Genomic DNA, 15,208 nt, shown 5'->3' with positions numbered 1-15,208 from the left:
CTGCATTCCCGGAGAAGGGAAAAGAAGACTCCACTGGTCGAATAACTGGGCTATGAAATTGCCAGGAACAGTTCTCCGCTCAGTGCTTGGCTTCTTCTGTAAACATTACTTTGAAAGAATCATGAGGTTTACCCTGTTCAGTGATGATAGGTAGGCTATATACAATCCATTATTGTTATTATTAAGGAATAGAGCTTAGCTGCTCGACTGTCATCCCGGCGACCATGGTTTGATACCTGGTGATGTTGGGGTGGGATTTTCGATTGAACATCCCGAGATGTCGGGAAGGGAAAATGACCTTGTATCCCCGGCCACAACTCTTTCCTGCCCCAATGCGTGTAGGCACCCTGAGCAAGCGGGTTAAACTGTCGAAGATGATCGTGATGATCGCAACCAACAACAATCATTTGTTATTTCTGGTATAATCTTAATATACTCGTTCTTTGGGCGTACGAAGGTAAAACAATCGGATTTTAGGGGGTCTATCTTCTGACTACACTCCCCAGGGCTCAGCGCTTGTTCTTTTCTTGGCCTAATAGTAGGCTATCAAGTTTTCTTAGGTCTGGAAGATCTTTTGTTTCTACAGCTGCTACCGACACCAGTGCAGTGCCACAAGGTTCAACAGCCAACTAGTGATGAGAAGACTTCTTGTTCAACATTCTCAAGACCAGCAGATAAAATCTCGAGTCTCACCAATTGTGTTGCACTCTTTGTGAATAGAAATGTGCCGTAAAAATTTCATTCTCAAAGTACGGGATTCAAGCTGGTCTAAAAGATTATCAATTACCAATTTATTTTAATTAAATTGATGTTTGAATTGTAAGGTGGGACTTCCGTGAACTTCCTTATAAGCTTTACAGTGACAATACAGAAACATTATGAAGTTTATAATACATTTTAAAGGATCACAGTTAGGTTATACTGTCGTAACACAAAGACAACATCTGATTATAAATTCTTGTCTTCAGACCACCATAATATTGGTTTTTCATTGTTAATATTAACATACTGTACTGGTATGTAAGCCTGTCTTGAACACTAAACATTAGTCTGTATAATGTAATTTGAAATGAATTTGCTAATATATCTTAGGAACAAAAGTTACACTTCCCATATTGGTACGTACATGTCAACTGTTTAGAATCGTAACAGGAATTATGAAATTTCCTCGTGAACCATGTTGAGTGCAGTTGTAGATAGGATCTGCCTATAGTTAGTTATCCACGGGTATACGCTGGAGTGGAGAGATTCATTCCACATGCATGCACTGTTGCCTGTGACAGAGAAGGCTAAATTTAGAGAAAATTGCCTCCGCTTAAGAATCAACGGTACCGGTATGTCAACGTTTCCAAATCTATCCTTGGCATAACACACATTCTTCCTGAAGCTGAGTCCGTCACAATTACTGCATGAAAAATATTTTTATCTAGCTTTACCACAGTCAAACTGTGTTTGCCATTTAGACGAACGTTTCCAATTTCTTCTCTAATCCATACTTTCATTTTTGTTGAAACTCTTTTCAACATTTCAATAAACTCAAATAATTATACTGAATCCTTGTATTTACTTTAAGTAAATAACAGTCAATAACAGACAGCAACCGGTCTGTATTGTAGGCCAAACTCGTGTACGTTGGCTTCAATTCAGGCTGTACATTGGTGAGGTGCTCTAACGAAGCGGCCTTAACAGGACGGCTGCAATTGACGCAACAACTTTTCTTTCTTTCTTTCTTTCTTTCTTTCTTTCTTTCTTTCTTTCTTTCTTTCTTTCTTTCTTGAGGAGATTGGTTGGGATTGAATGTTCTGTCTCCCAGTCACAAGCCGTTATTAATACATACATACATACATACATTATCATTATAGACTGTTATGCCTTTCAGCGTTCAGTCTGCAAGCCTCTGAGAATTTACTAAACGTCACCACAATCCTCGATTTGCAACTAGTGTTGTTGCCTCATTTAGTTCTATACCTCTTATCTTTAAATCGTTAGAAACCGAGTCTAACAATCGTCGTCTTGGTCTCCCTCTACTTCTCTTACCCTCCATAACAGAGTCCATTATTCTCCTAGGTAACCTATCCTCCTCCATTCGCCTCATATGACCCCACCACCGAAGCCGGTTTATGCGTACAGCTTCATCCATCGAGTTCATTCCTAAATTAGCCTTTATGTCCTCATTCCGAGTACCCTCCTGCCATTGTTCCCACCTGTTTGTACCAACAATCATTCTTGCTTCTTTCATGTCTGTTACTTCTAACTTATGAATAAGATATCCTGAGTCCACCCAGCTTTCACTCCCGTAAAGCAAAGTTGGTCTGAAAACAGACTTATATAAAGATAGTTTCGTCTGAGAGGTGACTTCCTTCTTACAGAATACTGCTGATCGCAATTGTGAGCTCACTGCATTAGCTTTACTATACCTTGATTCAATCTCACTTACTATATTACCATCCTGGGAGAACACACAACCTAAATACTTGAAATTATCGACCTGTTCTAGCTTTGTATCACCAATCTGACATTCAATTCTGTTGAATTTCTTACCTACTGACATCAATTTAGTCTTCGAGAGGCTAATTTTCATACCATACTCATTGCATCTATTTTCAAGTTCCAAGATATTAGACTGCAGGCTTTCAGCACAGTCTGCCATTAAGACCAAGTTGTTAGCATAGGCCAAACTGCTTACTACATTTCCACCTAACTGAATCCCTCCCTGCCATTTTATACCTTTCAGCAGATGATCCATGTAAACTACGAACAGCAAAGGTGAAAGATTACAGCCTTGTCTAACTCCTGTAAGTACCCTGAACAAAGAACTAATTCTACCATCAATTCTCACTGAAGCCCAATTGTCAACATAAATGCCTTTGATTGATTTTAATAATCTACATTTAATTCCATAGTCCCCCAGTATGGCGAACATCTTTTCCCTCGGTACCCTATCATATGCTTTCTCCAGATCTACGAAACATAAACACAACTGCCTATTCCTCTCATAGCATTTTTCAATTACCTGGCGCATACTGAAAATCTGATCCTGGCAGCCTCTCTGTGGTCTGAAACCACACTGGTATTCATCCAACTTCCTCTCAATGACTGATCGCACCCTCCCTTCCAAGATGCCAGTGAATACTTTGCCTGGTATACTAATCAATGAGATACCTCGATAGTTGTTGCAATCCTCTCTGTTCCCTTGCTTATAGATAGGTGCAATTACTGCTTTTGTCCAATCTGAAGGTACCTTACCAACACTCCACGCTAATTTTACTACTCTATGAAGCCATTTCATCCCTGCCTTCCCACTATACTTCACAATTTCAGGCCTAATTTAATCTATTCCTGCTGCCTTATGACAATGGAGTTTATTTACTATCCTTTCCACTTCCTCAAGCATAATTTCACCAACATCATTTTCCTCCTCCCCATGAGCTTGGCTGTTCACAACACCACCAGGATGATTCCCTTTTACATTGAGATGATGTTCAAAATATTCCCTCCACCTCTCCAGTGATTCCCTGGGATCTATTATGCGTTCACCTGAATTACTCAAAACACTGTTCATTTCCTTTTTCCCTCCCTTCCTAAGATTCTTTATTACTGTCCAGAAAGGTTTCCCTGCTGCTTGACCTAGCCTTTCCAGGTTATTACCAAAATCTTCCCATGACTTCTTTTTGGATTCAACAACTATTTGTTTCGCTCTGTTTCTTTCATCTAGTACCAATCCCTGTCTGCCTCGGTCCTTGTTTGGAGCCATTTCTGATAAGCCTTCTTTTTACGTTTACAAGCTGCTCTCACTTTATCATTCCACCAAGATGTTCGCCTTTTCCCATCTTTACACACAGTTGTTCCTAGGCATTCCCTTGCTGTTTCTACTACAGCATCCCTGTATGCCACCCATTCACTTTCTATATCCTGAACCTGCTTACTGTCTACTGTTCGAAACTTCTCACTAATCATATCCATGTACTTCTAATTTCCTCGTCCTGGAAATTTTCTACCCTTATTCGTTTGCAGACAGATTTCACTTTCTCTACCCTAGGCCTAGAGATACTTAGTTCACTACAGATCAGATAGTGGTCTGTATCATCGAAAAATCCGCGAAAAACTTGCACATTCCTAACAGATTTCCTGAATTCAAAGTCTGTTAAGATATAGTCTATTATGGATCTGGTACCCCTAGCCTCCCATGTGTAGCAGTGAATAGCCTTATGCTTGACGAATGTATTCGTAACAGATAAACCCATACTAGCACAGAAGTCCAGCAAACGCTTTCCATTCCCATTAGCTTGCATGTCTTCTCCACATTTACCAATCATCCTTTCGTATCCTTCAGTTCTATTCCCAACTCTCGCATTGAAATCGCCCATTAGCACTATTCTATCCTTGCTGTTGACCCTGACCACGATGTCACTCAATGCTTCATAAAACTTCTCAACTTCATCCTCATCTGCTCCCTCACATGGTGAATACACGGACACAATTCTTGTCCTAATTCCTCCCACTGACAAATCTACCCACATCATTCGCTCATTTACGTGCCTAACAGAAACTATGTTGCGTGCAATGGTATTCCTGATAAAGAGCCCTACCCCAGACTCTGCCCTTCCCTTTCTAACACCCGTCAAGTACACTTTATAATCTCCCACCTCTTCCTCATTATCTCCTCTTACCCGAATATCACTTACTCCTAGCACATCCAGATGCATCCTCTTTGCTGACTCAGCCAGTTCTACCTTCTTTCTTCCATAAGCCCCATTAATATTGATAGCTCCCCATCGAATTCCATTTCGTTCGCCAAGTTGTTTCCATGGAGTCCCTCGCCTGTTAAATGGGAGTGGGACTCCATTACTCCCATAGGTCCGAGGCTTGCTTAAAGTGTTCTGAGCTCGGTAAATTCATAAGCAGGATGCTGCCCTACTTGCGCATAGTCCAAGTGAGGATCTCTTCTCTAACGGGTTATGGACCACCGGTGAATTTTATAGTCCTAGCCGCCTGAGCACAAGGAGGGCCACGACTCAGAATATGTCCGAGATGCCCACTCTCATTCCATAGCAACTGGTATCCCGACTCTCAGGACCACTTACTAGGCCACTCAGCCGTTGCCCATGGTTCACGAACTAGGACGTGACTACAGTAACCCACAAACATGAACCATGCCGTTATTAATATTGCACTTAATTCAATTTTAGGTTACATACGCATCACTAATAGTATTTAGAACCACTAAATTATGTAATAGCATGTAATAGAAGAAAACGCCATATGACCTACAAAAAGGGGATGTGACATGTGAGGAATGCACTGGCAACTTATAGATGTGTCACTTCCAGGTAGTCGTGAAACAACTGAATGATTATAGCGTAATTACAACCTTATTTGAGTGGAATCAAGATAATCGTTAAGAATACTGATGATTTGTGGTGAAGTTTGGAATAACAAGACTGAAACTCGCGTGGGCAAAGGTACGTAAAATCTGATTAATTTCCTCATTAACAGTATCTGTTGAGGCGCATATTGGGGACACTGAAAAATTAAATGATCACTGTCTCCATTATTATATCCACAAGAACGAGATGGGCTATTGGCTATGTTAAACCGATGTTGATAAACAGGGGTGAGCGATTGATTAAAGCGTAATCTTATAATATTAATAATATGGCGTCGCGTGTGCGTACCATTCACAAACCATGGTTGTTTCGGAATTGTGGGCTGCAGTTTATAATAGTGTTGTCCCTTCGTACCGGCAGAAAGTCTCCATAGTGTATTCCATGCTTGATGAGCATCCCTTTTAATACGTGAGAAGAAATGGGATACCGGAATTTGAATTTGCAATAAATGTACGATATCAGTACTTGCCTCTTTGGCTGCTAAATCGGCTGTATCATTACCTACGTGGTTACTATGTCCTTTTATCCAAAGTAACGTAATAGAAAAACCAGACTTCTCGAGTTGAAAAAGAAGGTATTTAACCTCGTATACATACATATTGTAACTTTGTGAAAAAGATTCTAGAGCCTGAAGCACACTTTGGGAATCGCTAAAATATTTATTTTTCGGGAATTCAATTGTTGAACATATAAAAGTGCTTGGTATATGTCATAGAGTTGCGCTGTAAATATATTTAGGCTATTCGGCAACGGATATTTAAAACTTGTGTGGGTTTGGGGATTAAAGAATGCTGCCCCTACGCCAGTAGACGACTTTGCTCCATCGGTAAATATATGATAATCTTGGGAATGTAATAAACCTTTAAATCTCTTATGAGGAAAATTTTGAGAGTTAATTTCACGTGAAGATTGGGTAGGTGGACAAGAAGAATCTATAATTATGGATGGGCGGAATATGATAATGTCATAAATGTATGTATACATGATGAAACGCGGTGTTCGCACAATGGAATCGTGAATATTTTGCATTTCAACGTATGCCGTATATATTGCAGGGTATCAGTGATTCTTTGGAGGACGCTGTTGGTAGTATTCATATAGTAATTTCAATTTAGGAAATATAATAGAGTTCGATCTACTGATGTGCTTGAGCAGAATTTGTTTCGCAATTTTTAACCGGCGAATATGAAGAGGCTCTTCTGTGGCTTCAACTAACAAAGCGTTAGTCGGTGTTGTTTTGAGAGCACCAACACTTATACGTAAAGCGGAAAATTGTATCCGATCTAATGTTAAAAGATTTTGTTGGGAAGCTAAATCTATTATGTGTGCACTGTAATCTAAAGTAGAGCGAACGGTAGCACGGTATAACTGTAACGCTGACAAGGGATCAGCACCCCACGTACGTTTCGTTAGTGTAAACGCGACATCTTGATTGCGTTCACAAAATACTACTCCGAGTAGAGTTAGAGAATCGCGGAGTAACTAGTAAGGTTAACTCTGAGTAACGGTATATCGTGAACGCTTTGGAGTGAATACAGAGTAACAGAATATGGCTGATCAATTCAATGCCCTACACCGTTGGCTGCGCAGTAGCGTGTGACTGGGGAAGAGCTGTCCATGCGCGTATCGCCATGTTGCGGGCACCTCACAGCTCGCCGAGGAGATCGTAGTTTGGAATTCATGCATTAACTTCATTTACGCACGAATGAAAACACCCAACGACAGGTTATTTTTATTCCTGCGATACAGGATGACACGGTAATAAAATATGTTCATGAGATACATCCAAAATAAAATGTTAAAAAGGTGCCGGTTTAGAAAACAGAAGATCCGTACGGAAATGTTGCATTCCAAGCATCAGGGAAACTTAGTAATTCCCAGGTCCTAATTCATTAATAATATATGGCACAGCCTACACCGACTAACGTGAATATACGCAATAAATATACAAGAATCAAGACGGTAATAACACGGAAATGATACTTATGCATACAAACTGAACACATTTGCACTGTTTTTGAACAAATCTCCACAAATCCTTTGGATAGCTGACCTATAAGTATAACAGACGTATAAAACAATAGTAAACTGGATAAGAAGACTTCAAAATACACTAGGAATGATAGTAAATATATACCTACGTAGATAAACACATGTCTTAAATTTAGAGAACAATCTCCAAAAACAGAAAAACTTTGTATACCAGTACATTAAATTAATAATCTTCAAGAAATAATATGTAGCTCACATTAGGCCTACTATAATGACCATTTTTAACTGTTTTGTTTGCATATTCGGAATAGACACATGCAATTAAATCCTATATTCGGCAGTTAAGCTATCATGAAAATACCAAGACATTTTCAAATCACACCAGTTTACAACTTCAGAATGATTTACAGATCATGAGGAGAAAAACAGTCTTTTACATGTGACTTAGGAGACTGGAAAACACCAATAATCCATCAATTCTTTCAATATTTACAGTATTTACAAACAGTTGTATCAAAAGCAAGAATACGTTATATTGGCAAAAACAAAACTTGTGAAATAGAATGTTTTCTATGAAAGTTACATGGTAGATCTTTTCTTTCTGATGAGTAATCACAGCAGGTATTATTCATTACTATGAACTGATTGTTGAAAAGGTACATGACTGCAGAAATCTGTAAAAAGTAAATAAAGCTATGCCCAGTGTTCACCAAAAGTAGCTTTCCTAATTCACATCTGAATGAAATTTTTATTTTTTATTATTCCAGTATATGAAATAGTATATCAGGATGAGTATACCTTCAATTATGATTTCTATATGGTTTGGAAAATAGCTATTTAAATCTACTGAGATATACTGAGATTTTTATATGTTTTGTGGGGCTTTCTGCACTAAAATAATTGTGCTCGGATGGAATGAACTGTGTAACAGCACTGACTGAATTGTTACATGGACTGGCATCTATGGTGTTATTCTGTTGATTTTTCCCTCCAAAATCTAAATTACTTTTTAAAATGCTACGAGGAGCCTTGTCAGTCTGGAAAAATAAAAATATATAGGCCTATTGGGTGTACTATAAGCAAAGCCCTATCATTAATAAAAAATAAAAATAAAGTAATACAATATCTAATCCAAATTACTTGACCTACAAGTATCTTTTTTAGATGATTTGGAAATTCAGTCTTGGCACTGCATCATCTTTCAGATTTTTGTTGCCTTCAGATTGCCAAAAACTTGCTTCTGTGAAGTGAATTGAACACAGTCTATGGGAATAAGTTGGAACAAACTTGTCTCTTTTAACAGCAACAAGCCACTTCGACAGAAGTTCAGGCTTATTCAATGGAATATTGTAGTCAGTATTGTACCGAATACGACCTGTACATAAGTATTTATTGAGCATAAGTTACGTTTCTTTACCACGCGTAATGTTCCGAGCGCGCCTGGTTTGTTTACCAGCAGTGAGGACCAGCTAGCGAGTTTATGACGACTGTGAGCTGTGACGTAGCCACAGGGGCTAGCTAGACCGCCCGCTCGTCTCAACAGGTGTTACCAGCCTTGACTGGTATTTTCTGGATTCCACGTCACTTGTTCTAGAGAGTTCGATGGAGAAAATTTTGAAATTTCTATAATGATGATGCTAGCGAATCGAGCGATATGTCATCTTGTTTGGGATCACCTAAACGTCCCAATGCTCGAGTTTCAAGCAAATCCATCGAGGGATTCGGGAGATATTAAATCAAACCGTATTATGACGTAGACATGTCGGATTGAATAAAAGGAGGACCTACTGTAGCCTATTCACACAGTCTCAGCTGAGTAGTCAGCGGGGACACTCTTGCTGCTACTATCATCGTGGAACTCTGTCATTGTACAAGTGTGGGAAGACGATTCTTCCAAGTACTATAAAGTGGACTCATAAGACTTCGAGTGTTGTAGAATATTTTCTAAGTCTTCATAATTGAACTTAGAATATTTACAAGTGTTAACTAAATGGACTTGTATTATTTACGTGTCTTCGAAGCTGGAATTTTTCTAAGTGTTCGTGAAATGGACTTGTATTATTTACATGGGTTCGAGACCAGAATTCTTCTAAGTGTTAATTAAATGGATTTGTATTATTTACGTGCCTTCGAGACTGAAACTTTTCTAAGTGTTCACTAAATGGACTTGTATTATTTACGCGTCTTCGAAGCTGGAATTTTTCTAAGTGTTCACTGAATGGACTTGTATTATTTTCATGTGTTCGAGACCAGAACTTTTCTACGTGATCATTGAATGGACTTGTATTATTTACGAGTATTCGAGATTGGAATTTTTCTAAGTGTTCGTGAACTGGACTTGTATTATGTACGTGGAATATTTGCGACTGTTGAGGAACTCATCCTTCTAATAGACAGTGATTGATTAACATTGCTAGTGGTGAAGTTTAACTTTCCAACGGCTTTAAACAAAGTTAGGATGTCACTTACATTTACTCAAAGACTTGTACATTTGCCAGTGTTGGTTTAAAAGACTTACAAATTTCGTCAGTGAATTTATTTATGTGGAAGGACTTGTGTTTTCGTCAATGGTCACTCAAAGACTTTATGAATTTCACCAGTGATTAAATATATTCAAACTTCCAAGTGAATGGACTTGTGTTTTCATTCGAGTTTAGGCAAAGACTTGCACCTTCGCCAGTAATGAACTTTGAGTTTAACTTCACAAGCAGGGACTTGTATTTTTCATTGCCAAAAGTTATTCAGGGACGAGGATTTTCCTAGTGATGAACTCTAAATTATTAATACCACTCATATCGTTTTAGGAGTGTTGGAAGTCTTGATGTACAATTATCAAGAACTCTGCTTATAAGTTGATCATCCAAGGTTTTCATGGACTAAGTGCTACTAGTGACCTTGGGAACATCAATCCTCTCAGTCTCATTGGGCTGAGGTTGTACATGACTATCTACAACATCGCCTGGATCACCGGGGTTCAACCCGGGCCTCAGAGTTCGAGACATCTCTACTTGCCGTCAATCCAGACAGTCCAGATGCCTCTGTCTGGAGTATCTGGAGTCCCTGGAATCCCTGGAGTCTTCTGGAACGTGCTTCAACCAGCTTGGTTTGGTGAGCTGGAGAACCTGAGCCATACTATTGGAATACGAGGAAGACAATCCATTTCTACTTAGAGGTGATGTGAAAATTCATGACTTATTTGAATAAACTCTTGTGCAATCAGAGTCAAAGTTTTTCTGTAGATAGGACCCTACCTCCTGTACCGAGCTCTAGCTACAATTAATCCAGTTTTTCGCCCTGAGAACTATAGTCATGCTACTTTAAAATTTAATCTGAGAGTCGGGCTCTTTTACTGGTACAGTATGTCTAAAAATATTAGCCATCTATTCGAAATAAAAAATGTATATATTTCTGTTTTCTCCTTTTTTCTCAACCATTCATGGTACAATGACAGAACATTCTCCCATTGCAATAGAACCAGCTTTTGGGTGGTTAGGCCGTGTGCATTATGCAGAGTTTCGTCCGGACGTGCCATTTGGACTCATCAGCTGGAATGGCACGCCCCTCCAGGACTCTGCTTAGCAGTGGCAGACCAAACTGTTTGGTCTGCCACTGCTAAGCAGAGTCCTGGAGGGGCGTGCCATTCCAGCTGATGAGTCCAAATGGCACGTCCGGACGAAACTCTGCATAATGCACACGGCCTAACCACCCAAAAGCTGGTTCTATTGCTGTGATTATAAGATCTGCGGCCGTGAAAGCCTTTTTTGAAATTCTCCCATTGATTTATCACAAAATATTCTTCTGCTTCATAAATAGAACCTCGTGTGATATATTAGAGAACAGAGTGGTGGAGCCAGCAATCATTTACATTTCACTAAATTATTTTGCATTTTAAAAATATTTTTCCTGTAAAAACTCATTACACTAGTGCTACTCTACCTTATAATTGTAAATGTTTCTAACAATGAAAAGAATACATAACTTAGTTTAAGTTTCTCTGAATTATATATATTTTTACCAGTTTGTTAAATTTAAGAGAGGAAAAATATATCATTTAGGATGCAAAATTCCCTCTCATACTATTCTCATCTTGAATACCAATATTAGCCCTACTGATTTTATCGACTCGAACTGAAAGGAGATTTTCTGAGCACAAATAAAAATTGTAAATGTGTTCTAACTTTTCTATTACAGGAACATTATGATTCACATAAGGAAGAAGATAAAGGAGCTTGAATATTAAGCACATATGAATATAACAGTTAAACAGGTAGATTTATTAGTATTTTCTAGTGCAAAGTGGGAGTCAGCCTAGTCAATCTTCTCTGGAACAGCATATTTAACAACTCTTTTAGTATAAAGGAGATTTGAAAACATGGATAATGGTATGAATAAATAATTTTTCTGATAATTGTTAATAATCTGAAGTCATAATTTGACCTAAAATAGATGGCTTTACCAAGCTTCTGGTACCGACCGTGCAATTGAAAGCTGCACAAAGGTCACCATCGTGATTAGTTCTCCACTCCGCACTTACGGCTTAACTTAGGCCTAAACTCCTTTAATATCGCCGATCAATGTAAGCTCGCACTTATCACAAAATAGTTGTCAATACTATAAATTATCACTCTATTACATAACACAACCACAGATCCGGTAACCGATATGAATCACTATGAAAAACACACAAGAATCTGTAAACATCACCACGTGTTAACCATGGATTCAAAACTAAAGTTTCCGCAACATGGCGATGCGCGAAGATATTCAATTTTCCGCATAGCACCAGTGCGCTCTGTGAGTCTAAATAAGTAATATTAAAGTCTTTGGATCAATTAAGGAACGTTATTTGTTTTACCATAACCTCGTTTGCGAGGAATTAATGAATAATTTTCAGGTGTGTTTATTAACAGCAGTGTGCTGTACGAGTTGTTACTACTTTCCTCACCGAAAAGTGGCCTAAAACAGTATCCGTTATTCTTTATCATGCAGGAAGAATCTAATGATAATGACGACGAATACCAATATATCTGCTCTACATTAGTGAACGATAAGCCAATTAGATTAACTGGATATGTAGAATATGTTGTCAACAGCTACGATGAAATCGAATTTAAACAACATTTTCGATTGCCGAGATCAGCATTCGAACATCTTCTGAGGGCCGATTGTATAAACATCACTGACTGGAGATCAGTTTTGATCTAAGGTCGGAAAATGATCTATGATCAGACCGGTGTCGTGTTGTATAACACAGACCTAAGATCAACTAGTCGAAGTTCAATTCTGATCCCAGTTCATATGTGATCGCTTGGCAACATCGCAGAAACAGCTGAAAATCGCTGGTCGCCGCGCGCATTTTGACACTGTTTTCCTTCTTATTCACGTGTGCTGTGGTGAAAAGAAGAAAGTTATGTCTGAAATTAAGCAGAAAAAGGACCGTTCGCCTAATTTTTCCAAGGAGGATAAGGCTTTCCTAGTAGAAATTGTATTGGATAAATATAAAGACATTATAGAGTCGAAAATGACGGATGCGATAACAACCGCGCAAAAACGGGATGCATGGAAAAATGTTGCTACAGATTTCAATTCTCGTAACATACATCGGCCTAATCGGCCTTGGCAAACATTAAAGTTGTGTTACGAGAATATAAAAAAGAGAACGAAGAAAGCGTTTGCCCATGATAAGGTAAGTTATAAAATATATTATGGAAATGTTATTTTGTTATCAAAAACAACTCTGATATTAACCTAATGCATTTTTTAAGATTCAACTGAACAGGAGGTGGTTATTTTAATAAATCAACCGTGGATGAGACGGGACAAAAATTGATTGCTGCCCTGCAGGCGCAATTTTTTCCTCTTGCCAATCCATATGATGACGATGCCAGTTTTCGTCCTGAGGTTATGTCAGGTGAGTTGCATTTTACTGTGTAGGATGCTATCTTATAGAGACCTAAATATTTGTATCGCCTGCCTTTTAAACCGAAATAATTTTGCTGTTACTTTTCAAAGAAATTTCCTGTTGATGAAGTGTGTCTATATAGTCCTTTGCTGTTTTGTTTCAGAGTTGCACGGCGGTAATGAGTTTATTTCCGTCACTACCTGAGATGAGTCGCAAGCTATTGCAGCGCAGGAGATGGAACATATCATACTGTTGGAAGATATACCAGCCCATACTGAGGTTGTAGAAAGTACCTGTATTGAAGAAGTAAGTGAAGAAAACTTACATTGGTCCATTTAACAGATGTTAAATTTGTTGGCAAGCAATAGGCCTACACATCTTTGTTTCTTCTATTTCAGGTTTCTGATCCCAAATCAATAGGCCTACAAGATGATCTTCACACTGCTCTTGCTTCCACCTCAAAACACCTACTGAAGTCACAAAGTCAAGGTCGCCAAAAAGAAAGAAGGATGGGGACAGTGTACTTGACATGAAGAAAGTGTTTTATGAAAGAAGACTGGAATGTTTAGAAAGTGAGCATAGGATGAAAATGGAATGTATACAAGCTGAACATAGGGTAAAAATGGAGACCTTAAACCCCGATAAAGAATTGAAACAATTAGAAATTTTAGAGATAAAAATAAAATTAGGCCTGGACAAGGAAGACTGAGTTTAAATAGTACACTGACATTAATAGGGCAAGTATTGTAAAATACATATTTTTTAAGCTTTTTATTTAAATTTACTTTTTTGTTATTGTAGATAAAGTATTGCAATTATTAGGATAGTCATACAACTTATTTTATGCACTTTTCACAATAGCTCAACTTTATACTTTCATAAATATTACATTATTAATAATCGCTATCCTCATAGCATTGTTCTCTCTTTCATGAGCGTTGTTTGCAGCATGTACTGGACTTTCTTCATATGCTTTTCTTGCAGCGAACGAAAGGGAAGGAAAATGGATATCCGACTTCCCTCTTCTTCTTCTTTTCTTCATGGGGCCTCTAAATATTAGTTCATAATTAGCGTCGACCTCTTAAGATCTTTTGCTACCATGTTTTTCCTTCATTCCCGCCTAGATATACCTGCTCCCTTCACAAAGCTGCAGGCTGTTCTTATAGGGTTTCTTGGATTCTTTCTCTCTCTTCACCTGGTAGTCCTAGGTGGACAGTCTGATTCTACCCAGCGCCTCATGTTCGAAAAGTATGTGTTCAGCTGATCTGACTACCTCAGCCAGCCAGCCAGCCTTTTTTTTTGCTCTCAGTTTTTTGTTGGAAGTTTGGATAGCTAGCTTCTCCGATTCCCAGGATGGAAAGATGGTTTGACGTAGCTGAGAACAAAATAGCTTTAGCAGTTATATTCATACATCTTGGAGGCAGTGGCGTATCCTGGAATCTCCACTGAGGCATGCAACTAGTAACCATGCAGTTAACACAATGTATTAAGTAAATTTCAATTCTACTCACCCTAATTACATGTAGGTGAACTCGAGCCAAACAGTTTTACTGTAAGTTTCTGGATTGAACGTGCGTACACAATTCTTGTTTTCTCTTTTTAAATTTACGAGGGTCCGCCTCTGTGGTGTAGTAGTTAATGTAATTAGCTGCCACCCCCGGAGACCCGGGTTCGCTTCCCGGCTCTGCCACGAAATTTGAAAAGTGGTACGAGGGCTGGAACGGGGTCCGCTCAGCCTCGGGAGGTCAACTGAGTAGAGGTGGGTTCGATTCCCACCTCAGCCATCCTCGAAGTGGTTTTCCGTGGTTTCCCACTTCTCCTCCAGGCAAATGCCGGGATGGTACCTAACTTCAGGTCACGGCCGCTTCCTTCCCTCTTCCTTGTCTATCCCTTCCAATCTTCCCATCCCCTGCAAGGCCCCTGTTCA

General features: G+C 38.9%; 1 long non-coding RNA gene across 1 annotated transcript; it reads left to right on the top strand.

Moving 5' to 3' along the window:
* The first annotated feature begins 12,894 nt into the window (after positions 1-12,894).
* Positions 12,895-14,646, top strand: LOC136884048 (uncharacterized). The gene is made up of 3 exons (XR_010861296.2): positions 12,895-13,290; positions 13,445-13,587; positions 13,680-14,646. It is a non-coding gene; the product is annotated as an uncharacterized lncRNA (long non-coding RNA).
* The last annotated feature ends 562 nt before the right edge of the window (positions 14,647-15,208 follow it).

The sequence above is a fragment of the Anabrus simplex genome, chromosome 12 (genome assembly GCF_040414725.1).
Source record: "Anabrus simplex isolate iqAnaSimp1 chromosome 12, ASM4041472v1, whole genome shotgun sequence".
In the NCBI taxonomy this organism is placed as follows: Eukaryota; Metazoa; Arthropoda; class Insecta; order Orthoptera; family Tettigoniidae; genus Anabrus; species Anabrus simplex.
Note: the sequence above shows the minus strand (reverse complement) of the source record. Positions and strands in the feature narration are given on the sequence as shown.